At 40.2% G+C, this 20,947-nt stretch overlaps 1 protein-coding gene and 1 pseudogene across 4 annotated transcripts in view; both read right to left on the reverse strand.

The window, feature by feature from the left end:
* Positions 1-20,947, reverse strand: part of TMEM108 (transmembrane protein 108) — a 298,074-nt gene that overhangs the window by 161,182 nt on the left and 115,945 nt on the right. The window lies entirely within an intron of this gene.
* LOC142874865 (uncharacterized) lies at positions 2,184-2,343 on the reverse strand (annotated as a pseudogene).

Here is a 20,947-nt window from a genome sequence, read left to right on the forward strand (position 1 = left end):
TCGAGAACCAGGGATCGTTGCCCCAGCCTCAGAGAGTACTAGAACCACAGTGAGGCCAGGCCCACTTATCCTTTTTCCTGAAAGTGGCAGTTTTATGAGAGATGGAGGAAGTGGGATGATAAATGAAACCACATTTGCAAGTTATATTCAAAACAGAACGGGAGTGAGTCAGTGTTTCTTAAATATTTGGATCCACTGCCTTTCGTGCAATTCCAGTGTTAAGCACACGAGCTCTTGGTGCTCTTTCACTCAATCTCTGACTTTGATAGAGATGATCTCACTTGTCCCCGCTTTATCGGGATGTCTGGAAGAATAAGGCAACAGTGACTTGTAAGGAAGACAGATGAGGTCCAGGGAAGTGAAGACAGTGTGGGAAGCCACACGCAGACTGAGAGTTTGGCATGAGACTGAAACTACCCTCATCTCCAATTGTGGGTTCCCTGGGTGGAGTGAGTGTTCCTTTTCCTGCAGACTGCACTCACAAAAGAGACAGACAGAGGCCACAAATTCTGAGTGGGAGCAACAGGAGAGAGACTACACCAAAGGCACCCCCTTCTCTGCCAGGGACCACAGTGAACTGTACAGACAGAAGCAGGACAAGATGATACAGTCTGCACAGCAGGGAGCCAGGAGATCCATTTCTTTGAGTGCTACAACTTAACTTAAAGCACTGTGCTAGTAGCCAGAGGTTGGGGCTGAGAATAAAAACAAATGAGACATGTTCCCTGTCCTCAAGCATCTTGTAGTTTAGCAGGGGGAGATAATATCTTGTCAAAGATCATTATAGCCAGTTTTGCCCCTACTAGCTACATTAGAAAACTTATAACAAATTAGAAAATGTTTTACCCTTCTTGAGTCTCAACATCCCTACCTGTGAAACAGGTATAACACCTACATTGCAAGGTTGTTTTGAGAATAAAATTACACAACACATCCACGCAGTCCGGAACACAGTTGAAGTACAATAAACATGTCCTACCTCTTCAGAAGAATGAAAAATGATGTCTTTTAGAGAGCACCAGGACAAGGTTTTTGAAGGAGGTGGAATTTGAGTAAATCTTGAAGGTTAAGAAGGATTTTGATAGGTATAGAGGGAAAAATGCAAGGGCACAGAGGTAGGACAGTGAAGCAGTAGTTTGAGAATGAGTATAACAAACAACAGAAGATCTACTACTGGCTGCTGTAAAATTCTTCAGCAGTGCAATTTTGGATATCATGTGACTGGCTCTCCAGCTTCTGAAACAAGAGTTGGGCCAAAGTTCATATCTTCTGGGGGAAGGAAGGATATATTCAGGAGAAGATAAGTCTGAACTGGAGGCTGGGTACCCAAAGCTCAATCTTCCCAGATCAATATAATTAAATAAAAGCCTACTAACCACAAGTTAGCTGGAGAGTGCCTGTCCTGGAAGCCCCAGCCAGCTTCACGTTCCAGAATCATCCCCATCAATGTTTACACAGCAATACAAGGCCACCACTAGGTGGTGCCAAACCCAAGGTTTAAACCTGGATAGATCTGGCCCCTGCAGCTGGATCCTCAGAATCCTAGGCCAAAGGTAGGCTGGTTTTCATCATTCCATTGACTTCACAATGATGTAACCACATGGTTTACACCAGCGGTTCTCCAAATGTGGTTCCTCAGACCACATCAGCGCCCAGGAACTTGTTAGAAATAAAAGTGATCAGGCTGTACTCTAGACCCACTGCGTCAGAAACTCCAGGGGTGGGACCCGGCAACCTGTGCTTCAGTAAGCCCTCCAGGATGAGTGCTGACATTTGAGAGCCCTCCTTCACACAAGTGGATTTCTGGGCCCCATTTATTATGCTATGGCAGCGTTTTACTGTACAACTGTGACCTCGGACAAATAATTCACATCTTTGGAAGACCAATAAAATGAAGAAAGAAGCAAGCAGGAGCAGGAAGACTTATCTCCAAGGTCCCTTTCAATTGTAATAGACTATAATTCATCAGTACACCAGTGGGGGAAATGTTTACAGTTCATTAGTTCAAACAAATTGGTGGTGTTGGCATGTGTGGCTCTTGTTGAGAGCATTTAGTGTGGTGTGTTTGAATTCTAACGGCCAATTTAGAAATGTTACCCATCTCCATTATTTGACTTCTTAGGCTAGTAATGGTAATGTATGAGTAACCTTCACAAGAGGAGGGAGGATTAAAATATGGGCTTTGTGGGAAGAAAACCAACAAAATGATTGCAATGTATTTCTTGTCTCTGTTGTCATTACAGCCAACCAGTAAGAACTAGACTTTTCACCGAATTAAAATTCTAAATACAGGCAGCCAGAATTGATTTACACTTGATCTTAGCCAAAAGGCCGAGAAGTGATAGCCAGAATTGATTTAAACGATTAAATCTTGAAACAACTGCTTTCAAATAAACCTCTCATCAAGAACCTAAAATACTTGACAATGACAGCCAATACTTAAAGGTAAATCAAACATGTAAGCCATTTCTGCCTTGCAAATCGGCCCAAATGAGAGGTCTAAAACTCAGAAGTCTAAAAGTTGAAGAAAATTGAGCTATACCTCAAAGAACAAGACTGGGGATGAGCCTGGAATTTAGTAAACAATTAGCCATCTGTTTTCCAGTGCTGTCCCTACCTAAGTTCTTGACACACACTGGAACTTAGATGCAGGCTTTATCAGTTAACATGTAAATTCTGCAGAAATGTGTGTCTTGACTGCTGCTGCATCCCTTGTGCTTAGAATAAGGTCAGGCACACAACAGTCCTTCGAAATGCTGGTTAAACAAAATCCTGAATGATCCTACAAAATTGATGCAAGTGGTGCTGTCCAACAGAAATTTTCGGTGATGACAGAAATGTTCTATAAATTGTATTATACTAATACGGTAGCTTCTAACTTGTAGGTGCCTAGTGAGCACTTAAAACGTGATTAGTTTATTTGGAGAACTGAATTTTAAATTACAATTAAATTTAAAATAGTTACATGTGGTGAATGGCTACCATATTAGACAGCACAGTTAATAAAGGCTAGAGAAAATGTGTGAGCGTGTGTAGGGAGGTGGGGTGGGGACAACAAAAGAAATTAAAAACAACAATGAGTGTGTGATGCAGAAAACTTATCTGTCATTTCTGACCCTGTGAACTGGCTCATGTTAGAGCAGACTGGGTGGGCAGTGTTTCCTAGGCTCTGGATTCTTCCTGCTTTCCCTTCTACCCATTAAAGGCTGTGGCAGCAGCTGCTGAGGTAGGGAGGACTGTGTTTCAGATTCAAGGAGGAGAGTCTGCATTCCTCTCCCACCAGGGACAAGGTGGTGTTGAGCCCATGGACGTCACAGCTGGCGGGCGAGTGACTGCAGGACAGCCAGGGAAAACAAGTGCTGCAGAAGCAAAAGCACTGAGGAGCTCAGGACTCCGCTCCTGTCTGAGATTGCTTTCTGGTTCAGGCATTCATTCATTCAATTATTTTCATTCATTCAAATATTTTTTCGATGCTAAGTGCCAGCCGTGTTTTTGTGATTTTCCTTTCTGCTTTGCAAAACGAGCTGATTAAATGAGCCATTTCACCTTTACTTTTTTTTTTTTTTAAAAAAAAGATTGCCCTTTTTTCTCTACTCAAACTCGAAGAATGCTTGTCATTTATGTGGTGTAAGGTCTAAAATGAAGGCTTAGTATTATGCACCACTATGACATCTGATAAAATCAGGAGAACATCAAATGGCCTGAGCTCTCACGTTCCCTCCCCGCTCTGTTCCCATGGATGAAATCCCCCAGCCAAACAGTCTTCCTTATCAAAGGGACCAGGCACAGTTCCTGCTTATCCCTGCGTGGTGTTCCGCAGTTCCTGCCAGCCACTGGAATTACTCAAACAAGCCAATCACATACTCTTGAGGGAACCAGGGGGCATCCTATCCTCTTCATACTACCAACCTGCCTTCCATAGCCCCTGGTTATTCACACTGTTCCCAAGTGCAATCCCAGGTGGCCCTGCATGGTGTTCAGCATCCTTCTCTCTGAGCTACATGTGACTAATAAACTGCTGCTGACCTCATCTAGCCAGTGTTGGGTGCTGTGTTTGGCCACTCCACCATCCTTATAACCTGAGGGCGGGAATCCCTCCCTCACCAGTGGGATGAACTAGACGTGATTAAAACAAGTTATATATGTTTTTATAAACTCTTCATAAATAATTCATCAGTTGCTGATGAGCTGGATATCATCTATCTATATATGCTTAGGACAACCGCTACCCTTCTGAGTGTTCTCTTGTATCTTAGGGCCATGAAACCTGAAAACTACAAGTCTCAGAGGCCTTGTTGCCAGGAGTCCCATTAGATTCCACCAATCAAAGACACTTGCAGGACACTTGAAAGATGATAGGGAAAGAGAAGCCACTATTCTTCAGTAGCAGCTGTGGAACAGTGATAGATGAGAGATGAAAGGTCTTTCTAGAAGCTTCTAAGTGTCCACCAGAGAACCACCCATTTGAGTGCTATAGGAAGGTAAGGCCTTTAGTGGCTACTTACCTGTGGGCCCTTCATGTCCGAGTTTCTGAACCTGCTGCAGCCAATACCACTGCACTTTGGCTCATATCCTCTTGTCTTCGCCACTGATTTCAGCCATGATCGCCCAGTTCCATATAGCCTTCAACTCACCATTATGGCAGCATTCTACCTCAAGTGCAGGCTACACACTACCATTTTCTGTTGTAGGGTACCTCCAATGTTGCAAGTGCCATGGGAATTAGCTTGGCCCACATACATGTGTGCAGCTCAGAAATACAGGGAATTAATATCCCTGGGGGCAACTCTTGGGAGCCAATAGATAAATCCTTTTACTTTCTATACTTTGGGAGGACAATTTTGGAAGGTACTCTGCTTCTCAGCAGATACCGATAGAATCAAGCCTCTACTTTCCTAATATAGCTTCTATAACACACCTTTATCTTGGACATTCCTCTTTCCTTACTCTACTACTGCTAATCCCTGGTATCATCTCCCAAATAAACTCCCCTGCCCCAGGCTCTGCTTTGGGAGGGTCCAAGCTAACACTGTAGCCCTTTCTGATCTCATTCCTCCAACCCTTCAAATGTTGTATAAACCTTTAATTCCCTGCATTAAAATGTATGAGGCATAGAGCCTCATCCCTAGAGTGGCTTATTTTCCTGATCAAACTATGATAAATATACTGTAGTTATATAATTGTCTATATGTTACATCATTTCATTAATCTATTACTCTGAATGGAATACTGAGCATGTCTCCATTATTTTGCTGTTGTTATACATCAGTACATTGATTTCTATGGAAAACATTACTAGTTGTTTTACCAATAGCCATTCTAATTAGAAAATTAAGATTTGTGTCAGGTGATAGAGGCAAAGTCAGAAGATTTTACATCTTATCCTAGTCTTTCTTATAGGCCTAGGAGATCTTATACGTGTTAAATTTTGTGAGCCTCAGTTTGCTTACCTTTAAAGATGAGAAATAGTGTCACCTTTCAGAGATTTCTCACTGTACATATTAAATTAGATAATACATGTGGAAGTATCCTATAAAGAGGTATAATTAGGTGTCTACTCTTATTATGATTGTTTTTGGTATTCTTCCACACATAGTAAATAGAATTGTAAGTTCAAACGTGGGAAAGTTGAGGGTATGATTGAACAAGTTTGTTCTTCTAAGATTTACGATTATATAGCAGATAGTTAAATAGTTATCTATTGTCCTTTGAGATACATACACACACATACACATCGAGCATTAGTGCCCTGGGGTCAGGCACTGTATCTTACTTCATCAGTGTATATGGTAGTTATTATGCCACATCCAAATAACAAATGCTGGCATGGATGTGGAGAGAGAGGAACACTCCTACACTGCTGGTGGGACTGCAAACTAGTTCAACCTCTGTGGAAAGCAATATGGAGATACCTTAAAGCGATACAAGTGAATCTACCATTTGATCCAGCAATCCCATTGCTGGGCATCTACCCAAAAGATCCAATGACACTCTACAAAAAAGACACCTGCACTCGAATGTTTATAGCAGCACAATTCATAATTGCAAGGCTGTGAAAACAGCCCAAGTGCCCATCAAGCCAAGAATGGATTAATAAAATGTTGGTATATGTATACCATGGAGTACTATTCAGCTCTAAGAAACAATGGTGATATAGTACATCTTATATTTTCCTGGTTAGAGCTGGAACTCATACTACTAAGTGAAGTATCCCAAGAATGGAAAAACAAGCACCAGATATATTCTCCAGCAAACTGGTATTAACTGAGTAGCACCTAAGTGGACACATAGGGACTACAGTAATAGGGTATTGGGAAGGGGGGGGGAGAGGGGGGCCGGTATATACATACATAATGAGTGACATGTGCACCATCTGAGGGATGGTCATGCTGGAAACTCAGACTTGTGGGGGGAGGGGGGGGAAGGGCATTTATTGAAACCTTAAAATCTGTACCCCCATAATATGCCGAAATAAAAAAAAAACAACCAAAAAACCCAAATAGGTTTCTGTAATTAAAATTTTTTTCCATTCTTGTTATTTTGTCTACGTTGTATAGGATTAAAGAAGTTATAATTTCATAAGGTTGAATTTATAACCAGGAAGATGTGAAGCCTTTAACATCAGAAAGTTGCTCCAGGCCGGGCGCCGTAGCTCACGCCTGTAATCCTAACACTCTGGGAGGCCAAGATGGGAGGAGGATTGCTCGAGGTCAGGAGTTTGAAACCAGCCTGAGCGAGACCCCATCTCTACTAAAAATAGAAAGAAATTAGTTGACCAACTAAAAGTATATATACAAAAAATTAGCTGGGCATGGTGGTGCATGCCTGTAGTCCCAGCTACTCGGGAGGCTGAGGCAGTAGGATCGCTTGAGCCCAGGAGTTTGAGGTTGCTTTGAGCGAGACTGACGCCACGGCACTCTAGCCTGGGTGAGACTCTGTCTCAAAAAAAAAAAAAAAAGCAAGCTGCTCCACATCAGAAAGGAAGTTGGTTCCAATCCATGTTTTGTTTCACATACACCTATGTAGCCTCTCTGGCCAGTAGAGATGAAAGAACTTGGAGAAAGAATTAGTTTCCCTGATGACTGGAAAAAAATTATGGGATTTCACAATGAAAAAACATCATGGGGCTTTTACTTCCTTTTTTTGATGCTGATGAGTTTGAACATTCAGGATGTTGATTTAAAAATATATACAGCAGAAAAGGTAGCTTATTTCACTTTGTCTAATCTGGAATGAGTCTAGTCACTAGAGAAGAGATATAATTTGAAAAATTATTAATAAATTCAGAAAAGTACTCATAGCAAAACTGACATAAACATACTCTAGGAAAGTCAGAATCTCAAGAAAGTGTCCAGTGAAATTATTTAATACTTATATTACTAATTCATGGGACAGGAGGTAAGATTATTATTAATGTATTAAGTAGAGATTGATATGATTTAAGGATTAACATTCCTACTATTCCTAAGCATTTGCATTTCATTAAAGCTTATAATTAAATATTTTATAGATATGATTGATTCCAGCTAATGCTTATATTTAACCAGTTTAATAAACTCAATTTTATACAAAAAGCTTAACTATGTGAAAAAACATGATGATCTCCTTATTCTAGTTGATCAGTAATCTGAGAAATAGATCTGAAGGTATATGTTAAGGCTCTAACATGCATTTGGGCATCATGCTGCAACTGTAGGTAAAAGCAAAAGAAATTTAACATTTATTGTACAGTGACTACATGCCCAACAATATGCCAGATGGGACTGTTTTATCGATGGCTTCACATCAGACTTATAAAGTAGGCATTAGTGGTCTTGTTCATTTTGGAGAACTCAAAATTTAGGTTAATCAAGGTCATAAAGCTAGCTGGTGGCAAACCCATGATTCCAACTCAGGACTTTGCTAAGCTCACTGCCCTTCTATCAAATCATGCTGCTCCCCAACTTCTAGATAAAAACGTGCAAATTTTCCCCACACACCTAATGGGTGTGGTGTGCACCGTCTGGGGGATGGACACGCCTGAAGCTCTGACTCTGGTGGGGCAAAGGCAGTATACGTAACTTAAACATATGTACCCCCGTTATAAGTTCAAATAAAAAAATGTTAAAAATGTGCAGAATTTCTTAAAAGTTAGCTTTAAAAACCCAAATGTACCAAATGCTCCCATCATTAATAATCACACAGACTTCTAATAAATGATTTTCATTCACTGAATTATCTCTGAAGATTTATCTCTTTCGGCCCTCAAAAAAGTGGCTAAACAGAGCAACTTTTCTCTTTTTCTATACATTTCTTTTAAAATTGAGCGGGCAAGAACAAGTGCTCAAATGCCATTTTATCTCTGATTTAAAGACAAAATTTTACCTCTTCTTTAGCCTCCCACACTGGAGACTAAATCCACACATTTCTGTCCCCTTTATAATAAAGGAAATATTGCTTTGTAAAGCAATGCTCAAAACCTTTCTAGGGTTTTCTCTACTAGTTCAGGAATGTACTATATGTCCTAGACAAAGTAACACTTCAGGTAGAGATTCCTGAAAAAGACTTCTCACTAATTTTTCTACCTTTCTGCTGAAACTGACTTTTTTCCCTGAAATCTCTCTCTCGTTCTCTCACTCACTCATGCACATACACTCCACAAATTTTTCTTTTCAAAAGTCCATACAGGCCTCCTTGTGCCTAATATATCAAATTTCCTCTGCATGGTCCCATCTCATCTTTTATTGTTTCCTAACACGTTCTTCTTCCTGATGAAGCTGGCCCCATCGTCTACTTCCTTCCACGCACCCTCACACGTAAGCCCGCACGGCTCATTGTCACTTCAGCATGAATCCCCTACAGGGAATGTCCTCTTTCCTTTCCTCTGGCAATTCAAACACATTTCATTCAAGACTTTCCTCCTCCAAAACCCTTTCCTGCTGTAAATTCACCCTTAGCTTACGTCTCTCCACAAGCACACATATATTCTTCAGACTTAAAACTGCAAAATTGTAGGAGGACTTAAAGGGTATTTATTTTAACTCCCACCCTGATGCAAGAGTCCTCTCGATAACGCTGAAAACTGGCCAAAAAAAGGGGGGGGGGCGGGAATTCATCAAGGTAGTAAAGATGAAAGTTTAAATGTAAATTATTAAAAAGTACATATGTTTTTCTTTTAATTCTCCCTCTTGCCAAACCAATTTTGATCCTCTTGGTGGGAGGGGGGGAAATCACCTTAGCTGAGAATATACAGTACAAAAGATACATAAAAATTATTTCCATACCTTGCCATGCTGCAAGGTAGAAAGTAAATCTATGGAAATGTTTTATAGTCTATGGGAACTTTGTCACAATGGGCAGTGTCATGGGGCACTGAGGGATCAATCCTACCTGTAGATATAAAAAAGAGACACTACTTCTGTGGCATTCTGCTCTCTTGATTCAATTCCCCTCTCTCCACACTCCTCTTAGTTCATTTTTCTGTCTCTTCTCCCTCTTCTACCTCTTCAATGGGCATTCCTGCCTATGCTGGTCTCCACACTCTTCTTCCTCTCAACTTTCTCCCTGGGCAATTTCTTCAAACCCACATTTTAGTGACCTCTGCATTAGTGACGCCTCTGTGGACACTTTCCTGAGCTTCCCATCTGCCTGCTGGACAAGTCCTACTCCAACCTCCAACTCAATTTCTCCAAAATAACACTAAGAAACTAGTTTTAATACATATTTCAAGCACTCCTTTGAGTTCTCTTAGTAATGGACTTATTCTCTCAATAATCCAAGGTGAAACTCTTACCCTCTACATCTTATCAGGTAACAAGCCTCAGTGTATCCTTCCTTTGCTATTGTACTGGCTTCCTGACTCTCCCTCCCATGTCCAAGCATCAGTTCTTCCATCTGTCCGAGCTTGTGCAGCTTTGACCATGGGACATGCATGGATCTCAGCAAAAACAGCCAGTTGGAAAGAGCAAGAAGCAGGGGCAGGGTGGGATGGAATAGGGCCTGGAAACCAACCTGATTGGAAAGACTGGTCTTGAGAGGTTGGGGGCACTCTGGTATGTGAGCGCCACAGAGACACAGTCAAGCAGTCTGGGCACATCAGTAATCAGGTTCTAAATAACACAGTGGCAGGATCATGCTTTCACCCCATCAGTTTATTCACAGCAGGCTCCCCCCACATCCAGCAGTGGGCTGCTGTACTAGCCTCCCAGTGGTTTCCTGCCTGCTACTTTACTTTCTAAAAATCCAATCTGATCCCCACACTACTACACTTCAAATTCTTCAGTGGCTCCCCATTGGGCAATTATAAGTATGAATGTTGACCAGCTAAAAGGAGGAAGTTGGGAAGAAACTTTAATAGCCACTGCTCAATTAACAGGAGAAAATTTTCTTTCCCTGGACCACAAACTGGCAGAGTTCCAGACAGAGGTGACATCATTCCCCTAGGTCTCACAGTAAAGATGACACTGAGCAGAGCTATCGCTCATCCTTGTTGGCATGTAGCATGAGTGAGGAAGACGCTTGTGTGATTGTCATCTATTGCCACTTTGTGGCTGTTACCATAGCATAAATCAGCCTATCCTGACAGATGCAGTAGTAACTTTCATAAACATCTCTCAAAACTTCAAAAGAGAAGAGGCCTATTTCATACTAACATAGGTGAAAGTTTGCATACTAAGCAAAGATAGTGAATAGTGGGAGAGAAAACATTGGTGAATTTAAAACCTAGTCATTAAGGCTCCGGAGGGAACCGAATTGCTTCATTAAAACTGATACTCCTTTTCTGATTTTGGGCCCCTGCAAATTTTTCTTAAAAGAATCAGAAGGGTTCTTTCAAAAATATATTGCCACTTCCTCCAATTACATATTAATAAAAATGACTTAATGTTTTTGATTGTTAAGAATAAAAATGAACCAGAGTAGCACTTTTGAGACTTTTTTTCTTTGCAAAGAACTACTGCTTAATTGTAATACCAGCTCCTCCAACTCTGACCAAATCATAACATATCAGGCACCAATGGTCACAAAACATATGGAACTGTTAGTTTAGATCCTCATATAGACTTGACTGCCTCCAACACACAGCATGAGCCAATGCTCCTCCTTGTTCACAAGAGCAAGAAAGCCGATGCACACTGCAGTCTCTGAGTACTTCAAGCAGCTAGCACAGTGCCCAGCAGAGAGTATGTCACCAATAAATGTTAGGTCTCTTCTTATGCCAGCCCCCACTCTGCTTCTTTACTAAAGAAATACAGCTGGTCAGACTTACTGTCATTTTAAGGTTTAAAAATAGAGACGGCAAGTGATTTCTCCACAGCTCTACTTTTAGAGAAGCTCAGTTTTCTAGAGCAGGGTGATCCAGTGTCCTTTACAGAACTGGTTCCACTGTCTTAAGGGTTTAATGACAGAAGGAGGAGGCCATTGACTTAGCAGGAAAAGAAGATAGTAACATCCAATAGAGATTAATTTCATTAGCTCCTCCTTCCCCCCATTTCTGGGAGCCTGGCAATATTTGGAGAAATGAAACAAATGAAATTTCTCATTCTTCTACCCTTGAGATACCTCTTGAATAAAAACGAGGTTATTTTCTTGGTAGGAGAATAATACCTTTCATGGTCTAAGTATCACTTCTTGCCCTGATATAAATGAAATCAGGGTTACATAATAAAAGTCCTAAAGGCCTTCACCTGGACATCACCCCTTTGGCCCAGATGCTCTAACAAAGCCCTGTTGCCAAAGGTCACTCACATATTTGCAAAATTGCAATCCTTAAGAATAATAATTTTTAAAGATTCTTAAGAAATTCTTAAGAAAAAATAATTTCCTTTTCATGTGATATAAAGTTAAGATTTCTGTTGCCACGGAGATGAGATATTTTTTCTTGCAGTGCTGGCCTTTTCCTGGCAGATGAAGTCAGTATTATAATCAATAAGAAAGCAATATTTCATTTTCCACATTCCTCTTGGGGTACAGGATTCCAAGCAAAAGCATACAAAACCATATCTGATGGGTCCAAAATGTCCACGGATAAAAATTTCCCCTGTAGAATACTTGCATACCCAATAAAAATGCCAATCTATACCTTTACCATGCTTTGCTGAAGGATTTGCTTAAAGTTTATATATATAAGCCCAGAACTCACATGCATTTAATATAATCATTGGCTCCTATTAATTCCTTGTCAATATGGTTCTCTAATTCTTTTGGTTGCCTTTAATAAGTCCTTCATATGTCTAAGTGGCTTCTTAATCAAGAACCAACTTGAGTTAAGAATTCCTTATACCTTGAATTTTAGAATACAGTCAAGGGGCATAAATGAATCTCTTTAGAACACTGTTATGATTATCAAGTAAACTTCTGTTACTCGACATCTTGGTGACAATTTATTCTATTATCATTTAAGCTAAAATCTCTCTGGCTTTTTTTTTTTAATCATTTGGTCATCTTGAAGCCCTAGAATTCTCTCCTCCTCTCCACAGAGGAAAAGCTTGGCAGAGAGGAACAATGATTCAAACTCTTCCCAATATAACAGATGAATAGATGACACCCTCTCTTACTTCCCATGTGTATATACTGAATAGTAAGCATTCACTCTCTGTAGAACTCTACTTAAAAATATGATGACTGAAGCAGGGTCTATATTTATGTGTTTACTCTTAACAGGTGTAAAGGTCATCTCCTCCCCACCCCCTAAAGCAAATAGAATACAATGGGAACAGATGGATATGTGCCTAACCACTAGATCAGTCAAATTAGATGTGCCTTGGTGACATCACAGGTATATTATCCTAGGACTAGGACTGCATACACAGGTATGGGGTAGCAAGAGGAAAGGGAACTAAGGCAGAGTCAGTACTATGCGTTCATCAAACTTGTTTCTTCTTCTTCAGGTCACAGAGCTAAACTCCATTTCCAAAGCTCCCATGTAGCTAGGTGGAGTCATGTGACTACATTCTGTTCAATGGCCTGGACACAGAACCACCTGTCCCCATCCTGCATGGTCCTCTACTATCTTTCTCACTTCTCTGACAGGTAGATGCAGACAACCCAGTGCGGGAGTGACAGATGGCAGACCTACATTACAGAGGAACTCTGGGTTCCTAAATGTCTATATGGAACAGGACCCCTCTCTGGCTTACCCCCTTGTCAACCAGCCTTGGGCCAGGATGTGAACAATACATTTTTATGTTGAACCACTGAGATTTTGCCTCTTTGTTAAAGCAACTAGCATTACCCACCCTGACTAAAACAGGAAGCGAAATGGATCCTGAAATATTGTTCCTTCTGTGAGCTCAGTGTGCCTTAAGAAGTCAAACAGTACCCCGAACTTATCCTAAATAATTTATACTAAGATTTTTAAAGGAATTCTTGGTAGATGGACAGTGTTTATTGACCCACTGGACTCAAGGACCAAGGAAGCAATATTCTTAATAGTACAAAACTGGAATGGTGGCCAGAAACATATATAACAATTCTCCCCATATGCTTCCTAAAACACTCCATTCCTGTGAAAAAAGGGAAAAAAATAGGACCTAACATACTGCCTCTAAAAGCTGGAACTCCCAAATGTCATTTCAGGGTGGGGTAGGTGAGGACAAGGGAAGGAGAAAGGACCATCTATGGCAACCAATCTCTTTCAAATTATTCACTCATCATTTATAGGAGGAGATAATCCTACTACAGCACCACTTTTCATTTTGCAAATGTGTAGTATGCAGACTTGCCTGGCTCGATGGGAAAGGTTTCCAAGAAAATTAAATGTCAGGGCTGCTTGGCTTATTGGTTTTGTTCTCTATAAATTCCCTTTTTAATTCAGCTTTGAATAATAACATTCCTCAGTGTCAAATGTGACAAATTAGCTTCAATCTTAATGGGGTGTGAGAATCAAGAAAGGATGCGAGGACTAGCTGTGGTTTTCATCTTAGCAGGGCAGAAATGAAGAATTAAGTCTAAAAGACAGTCTTTAATGGCTCTCAGGAAAACTAGCATGTCAGGTACCAGATTTTTTTTTTTTTTTAAAGCCTACTGATTATTTATCCCTGCCTATTTCCTTTTCCAGCAACTGGTGCTCTGATATATGTAAAGCCTAAGGTAAGCTAGAAGGACACACCCTTGAAAGTGAATGGGGACTGGTTAGCCACATTGTCCTGTGAGGTCAGTCAAGACCGCTCCTATGCTAATGAGTGCTCCTATGCTAGAGAGTGACACCCTGGGAGCCCCAGGCCCAGAATTTCTCTACCCTACCTCTCAGCCCTGCAGGAGCTCCATGTCACACCATTCTGCCATATTAACTTCCTGCCTATCGTTTCTAAACACAGAAGTTGCTAGTGGTGGGGTGATGGTGAAGTTTAGGTATAGATGCAATATTTAGTCAAAAATGATTTTAATCTTTTAAAAATCTCTCTCCAGCTTACATATATTAAAATTTAAAAAAGAGAATAATCCTTGTACATACATGAATCATACTATGCTAGGCTCTCAGAGATAAAACTTTAGTCTATGTTATCTTCCTATGCAGGGTACACATAAGCATGTGGTCACAAAATTCTTTCCCAGTAGAATAAAAGAATGTTATAACTGTGAAGGGCTTAAAATAAAATATAGTGCAATTCCTTCACATTACAGTGTGAGAAGACAGGCTTGGAAAGGTTAAGTGACTTGCGCAAGGTCTGGTTCTCCGGTGTGACTGACTAAATTGATATGACAGCATGCACACATACACATACATATTCACACATGTATGGGGAGGGAGAAGAGAAATGATAAACATTAATTTGCATGCTAAACCCTCAGATGTCTGGAAGCAATATAATGATATTTAAAATATCATATCCTCAAAGCATGCATCATCCAGCAAAATTATTCTTAAAGACTTGAAGCCTAGGATTAGAAAAGCTTTTGCCAAGGTTTTATCAAAAGGAAATTTGGATTGGGAAGACTTATTTCCTTATATGTTCTTTCCAGGGATAAGTGCACAAATCACTGAAGGACACATTGCCCAGAGATTTGTCACAATATGCTCTCAGACTGACATTTCTGTTTCTACTTACAAGTAAAATGGGCTAAGTTTTAAAAACTGGGGTTTGATTCCTAAGCCTTTTCAGGATATTAAAAATTGACCCCAGCACAGTGGCTTATGCTGTGCCTTTTAAAATCAGTTTCCATTATATAGCCTTGTAGGAAGCACAGTTCAGAGGTAGGGCAGTAAGAAATAAATTATAAGCTATGTTTGTAGTAGGAATAGAACAGTAATATCAGTTCAGATAGTTTTTTTTTTAATTTTTTTTATTTTAGCATATTATGGCAGTACAAATTTTAAGGTTGTGTATAATGCCCTTATCCCCTCTACCCCCACAAGTCTGAGCTTCAAGCGTGACCATCCCCCAGATGGTGCACATCTCACTCATTATGTATGTATATACCTGTCCCCTCCTCCCCCTTCCACCTGCCCAACAAATGTAATTCCTATGTGTCTGTACCCCCATAATACGCCGAAAAAAAAAAGAAGACAGAATAATGGCTAACAAACATATGAAAAAATGCTCAACACCTCTAATCATCAGGGAAATGCAAATTTAAACTGCAATGAGATATCATTTATCTCCAGTAAGAATGGCTTTTATCGAAAAGTTCAGATGGTTTTAGGGAAGTTAACCTAGCCATTCCTCCAATACCTTGAAAGTAAGATTCAAAAATGTGCCACAAATGGATCATAAACAGTACCCAATACTGTGAAGTTATAACTAACTGTCCCTAATGAAGTGAACAATGTTGGTTCTAGAGAAAACAATGCAAAAATAAAACAAAACATAGAATATTTCCCTTGATCATGCAGAATGGGAAGGATGCGAACTCTGTTCTAGAGACTTTGTCCTCTCACAATAAGAAATGCAAGGTCCTCAATTTACTGGCCAAAGGCAGTAAAGGCACCTGTTTATTATGACAGGAAAGTTTTCCAATAGCTGGAGAAATCACTGAGCTCTTACTGATTTTCTGCTCGCTGCTCCATGGCCAAGGCCTGTAGGAGTTTTGGCTCTGTAAACCTGAAGGTGAACACACACACAGGCAGAATGTCCAGGAAGAGCTTTTTATCAACTCTCCCTTCAGCCTGCTCCCCTGTGGATTCAGGCGGCCACAGAAAGCTGGGATTAGGCTACCACACAGGTAAACAGTGCCTGAGCATGGAGCAGGTGAAGGCTGCATGGCACCGTATGTGAAATGTTTAAACAGGAGCACCTTTGGAGATAGGCGGAAGGGGAGGTATGGTAAGGGGCAGAGAGAAATGTAATCTTTAAACCAAAAGCAGCCATATGTCCATTCAATGGGGAAACAACTATTTCTAACTTGGACCCCAGTCAGGAAGTTATTTTCTCACCAAAAGTAGCTTAAAATATCTCCTCCTATTTAGTTAACTGTCAGAGCAGTCACTGCATTGAAAGAGGATGCAGATTACAGAAATATAGACAGAGCCAGAGCAACAAAGCCAAGCCAAGCCTGGTTTAAGTAGTAGAGTAAGCACCTATGATCCTGGAAAATTTGTGGCAGGAAGCAAACTTCCTTACAAATGTAATAAAGAAGATCATATTTTGAAAGCCCTTTGATGAAGGGGTGTAGTAGAAACTAGAATAAATTCCATAGACAAAGAGACACCTTATTATTTACCATCAGTGGATCAAAAATATCATGGAAAAGGACAAGTAGGAAAATCAGTGTTCCACTAAATATCCTTTTACAAATTAGCTACATACGTTTATGACTTGGTTAACTTATAGAATATATGGAGAGGGTTTGTGAAGTTAACCCACAGTACATGCAACTAAATACAATTTTTAAAATGTCACCTATAACCTGACTTTCCTTTTGAGTCCTAATCTGCTGTTGGAGAGAAAATGTCACACAATTTACACTCTTAACCAATCTCCATTTAACTGACTTGCTGAATTAATCAGGACTCCCCATTCCTTCTCTACATTTCCTGATTCCCTGGTACACTGAGAACTCACAGGTGACAGGTTTCTCTCTGGGCTGTCTCTACATTGTCTGCTTTCAAGAGTCAGTTTTGTCTCCAAGTCTATTTATGTCCATTTTATTTATTTTAATTATATAATTAAATATACTGCAAAATGCGAAAAAATGATTGAGAGAGAGTTGTCTATATGACAACTTGAATGCTTTGAACAGACTTAATTAAGGCAAGTTTCCTTTAACAATATCTTTAATTAGGTGTCCAGGCAACTGTAAAAAAATTTTTTTAATTGTAGAAATCTAAGATTCTGCACTCAAATTGCTTTGCAAGTACCTTAAAGAGTTCTTGACCTAGTAAAGAAAATACAACTAGAAACTGTAGATGAGTAGATGATACATTAGAGGGATGATTTATGTACAAAATAAGAAGCAAAACTCTAATTAGAAGACCAAATATGCAAAGAAAAGGTCTTGGCCCTGCATTGAAAGATTGCTAATGTACATTTATATTAAATTAAAATAAAATGTTTAAGATATATATACACACAAGTTATTTATGATTCTGTTTTAATCACTTTTAAAAAAATTGGTTATAATCACATCTGATGTAATAGCTTTTACTGTAAGTGTCTAATCCAGCTTAAAACTTAGTCCAGCAATTTAAGCAGTCTCATTAGAAAATATTCAGACTCCTTGATAGCCTCCCATCTTCCTAAAATGGCTAGTCCTCACAGTATCTGGAGGGGAGTCAGGGATATCAGGCCTCGTGCTGGACCTTTCATACGTACTGTCACCCACTGGTCTGCACTAATGCCCTTTGTTTCCCTGTCACCCTTCTGGCCTCTGATGGTATAGTACCAAGCTGGCTCTTTCTTTCACTTCCAGTAATGCTCCCAAGTAGGTCCGGCCGCCTCCCCTTTGCTGGCTCAGCTTTCCCTCAGCTGTGGCTGCTGAGGACCCTGACGTCTGCCGAAATATCCTCCAGCCCCAAGCCCAGTGGTCCACCCCAACATCTCTTATGATGCTGCTGCTCGCCTCAGCCGCCCTGCTGTATGGGGACTGAGCCACTCCACCCAGGCTTGAAGGGCCTTTGAACAGTGCTCCTGCCCACTCCCTGTCCCCACAAGAGTGCAAGGTCGAGTCCTGTGCTCGCGGTGCTCCCTGAATTCCTCAGTTTCCCAACACCAAAGCTCACAGAGAACTCAGGAAGTGCCCCTTGTGCCCACTTCTGTCTTTTGCCCTCTTCTCATTCCCCTTCCTCCCCATCTTCAGCCTGGCCAGCACGGAGGCAGGCCTTTCTTTCATTTTTCTCATATCATATCGTCGTATTTCCTGACTTCAATCTTCTTCACACTGTAGGAGAACCCTGTGAGACAGGCCCTGCTGACATGTCTTCTCTGTACCAAAGCAGAAGATAATATGGGAATTTAACAGGCCTTTTCACTCCTCAATGCTACTGTCTCCCCAGTCTCCTACACTGGAACAGTAAATCCACTGTGCCTTGGGAATCATGTCTCTTAGGAATAAGACTTTAGGAGAAGGGGGGAGATGTATTGATTTAATATCCATGAAAACATATTTATTTATTTTCATATCTATTCACTTATCACTTCAGAGTGAGGGTTCAAGCATCTCCAACTATGGGTTGAGCATCCGTGATCTGAAAATCTGAAGTCCAAAATGCTCCCAAATCTAAAACTTTTTGATGGTACTCCAAGGAAACACTCATTGGAGCATTTGGATTTCAGATTAAGAGTGCTTAACTGGTTATGTATATGCAAATATTCCAAAATATGAAAAAATCCAGCATCTGATTCAGTTTCTTGTCCCAAGCATTTCAGATAAGAGATACTCAACCTGTAATACTTTTGTTATTATGAAGTCTCCTCTACCTCTAGATAAAGATTAAAATCTGCTACTATTATATATAGATATCCAAACTGGGGACAGTACCGTGAAGATGCTGGTGCCAGAATGGACAAAACTAAGTTATGTGCACCTTTGGCAGAAATACCACCTTGTCAAGACATATTTTGGTGTGGGTGCTATTATTAATATTATCTAAGAGTTATTAATGTTATTACACAAGAGGTATCTTCCTTTTACTTCAGAAGGCTTTACTGGAAGGATAGATGGAGTCCATCAGAACTCTACCTGGGCCCTGTGTTTCTGGGACAAGGGAAAAATGAAGTTTGCTGGCTGGAGCAGTTTCCCAAGTACATAATGGCAAATAAAAACATCAGGCAGTGTTTAAAGCTGTACAACTATTAAAAGGAAAATGCCTTATCATGAACCTTCAAACCAACAGACATAAAAACCTCAACACGACAACAGTATTCTCCTACCTACTGATCATGGGATTTCCAAGATTCCCATCTCATGTTTTGCTTATGTTTAGATGCGCCCAGTGATAAATCCATACTGGAAACTCAAGCTGTTCTCTCCAAAGGGAGTTCCTCAGCAGGTCTTTTAAAAAAGAGCCTACTCACATTTAAGCTCAGAGAGGCTTTCTGGGGAGAAATCTAACCAATGCATTTTCCTAGATAAAAGCAAAATTTCATCTTTTACATTCTACTTAGGACTATCAGTCCTAAAGGGAAAAGTTAACCTTCTCTGACTTCAATGCAGTTTGGTTAATCGATCTACTACTGGGAGGAAAGAACTCTGCTTCCATTAAAATTAGAATGAAAAGCCAGCATGTAGAAACTATTAGATTTTGACACATTTGACAGATAATGGTACCTTGGTGGGAGATCAAGCCAGATGGGGTTGCCCAGACAGGTTGAGGACAGGCCTCAATATTGGATAGGGGAGATTTGGAGTTTAATGGCAAAGGCTACTGCTAAAGGCTCATCGTAGCTTAAAATATCTGTGACTCACTGTTCTGGGCAAAGAGATCTTTTTGAATATTTAGATCATTTCTATATCAACCATCTTCAAAGTTTCAGGGCCTAAAGCATAAGAGCTGAAGTTTAATTTTTTTTTATCACTGTCAAGCTACCTGATAACAGAATTTCCTGAGACTGGACTCAGAACTACTTTACGCTGGCTAGCTGGATAATCTTGATTCCAGTTACTGAAGTTCAAGATCAATACGGTGGTAATGAATAATCTCCCTTCATTCAATTACAATTTGTGTTTCTGTATTTAGTCTGCTGAAATCTTAATTTTCATGGAGCATAATCACTTTTTTTTCTCTCCTTAACAACCCCTATATGTTCCATTTAAACGTGCCTGAAAACATTTGTTTCTTTGCAATGGAGTCTCCTTATACGAGGGCAATCTCTGTCTGGGTCTGGGCTGTGGGAAGGCAAACTTTATTTTTTTTTTTTTTTTTTTTTTTTTTTTTTTTTTTTTTTTTTTTTTGAGACAGAGTCTCACTTTGTTGCCCAGGCTAGAGTGAGTGCCGTGGCGTCAGCCTAGCTCACAGCAACCTCAAACTCCTGGGCTCCAGTGATCCTTCTGCCTCGAAGGCAAACTTTAGTGATGAAGAAGTGACTCTAAATATTTGGTATGATTTAAAAATCATGCAGATTTGTGTCTTTAAAAGACACAGAACTAAGGAAGGGATATGTCAATTAGAGGAAAATTGTAACCCCCTTATACCCATACAAATACTTTCTTAATATGAAGAAGTAGTTCAGGGCAGTCACAGGAATAATATAGCCCCTGAGTTGTTGCTGGGGGAGGCTTCTCTCTTTTCTTATGATGAAGACAAAGAAGTCTGGATTGACGGGGCATAGGAAAGCCACTCAGCCTCTTCTCTGGGACAGGGCAACCCATCACAGATGAGCCCCTTTATACCCTTACTGACACTGGCACTATCGACTTCTTAGGGTCCTGTGTCATTAACTAGACTAAACTAAATTTCAAGCATACAATTGATCTAATATAGATTATCTTCATCTGAAGATAATTGAGAAAAGGTCACTAATTCTCCAAATAAAAGTACAAATCAAGTGCTTGTTGGAGTGAGGTTGTTCAGACAAAACTGCCCAATAGCACC

Source organism: Microcebus murinus, chromosome 1 (genome assembly GCF_040939455.1).
Source record: "Microcebus murinus isolate Inina chromosome 1, M.murinus_Inina_mat1.0, whole genome shotgun sequence".
In the NCBI taxonomy this organism is placed as follows: domain Eukaryota; kingdom Metazoa; phylum Chordata; class Mammalia; order Primates; family Cheirogaleidae; genus Microcebus; species Microcebus murinus.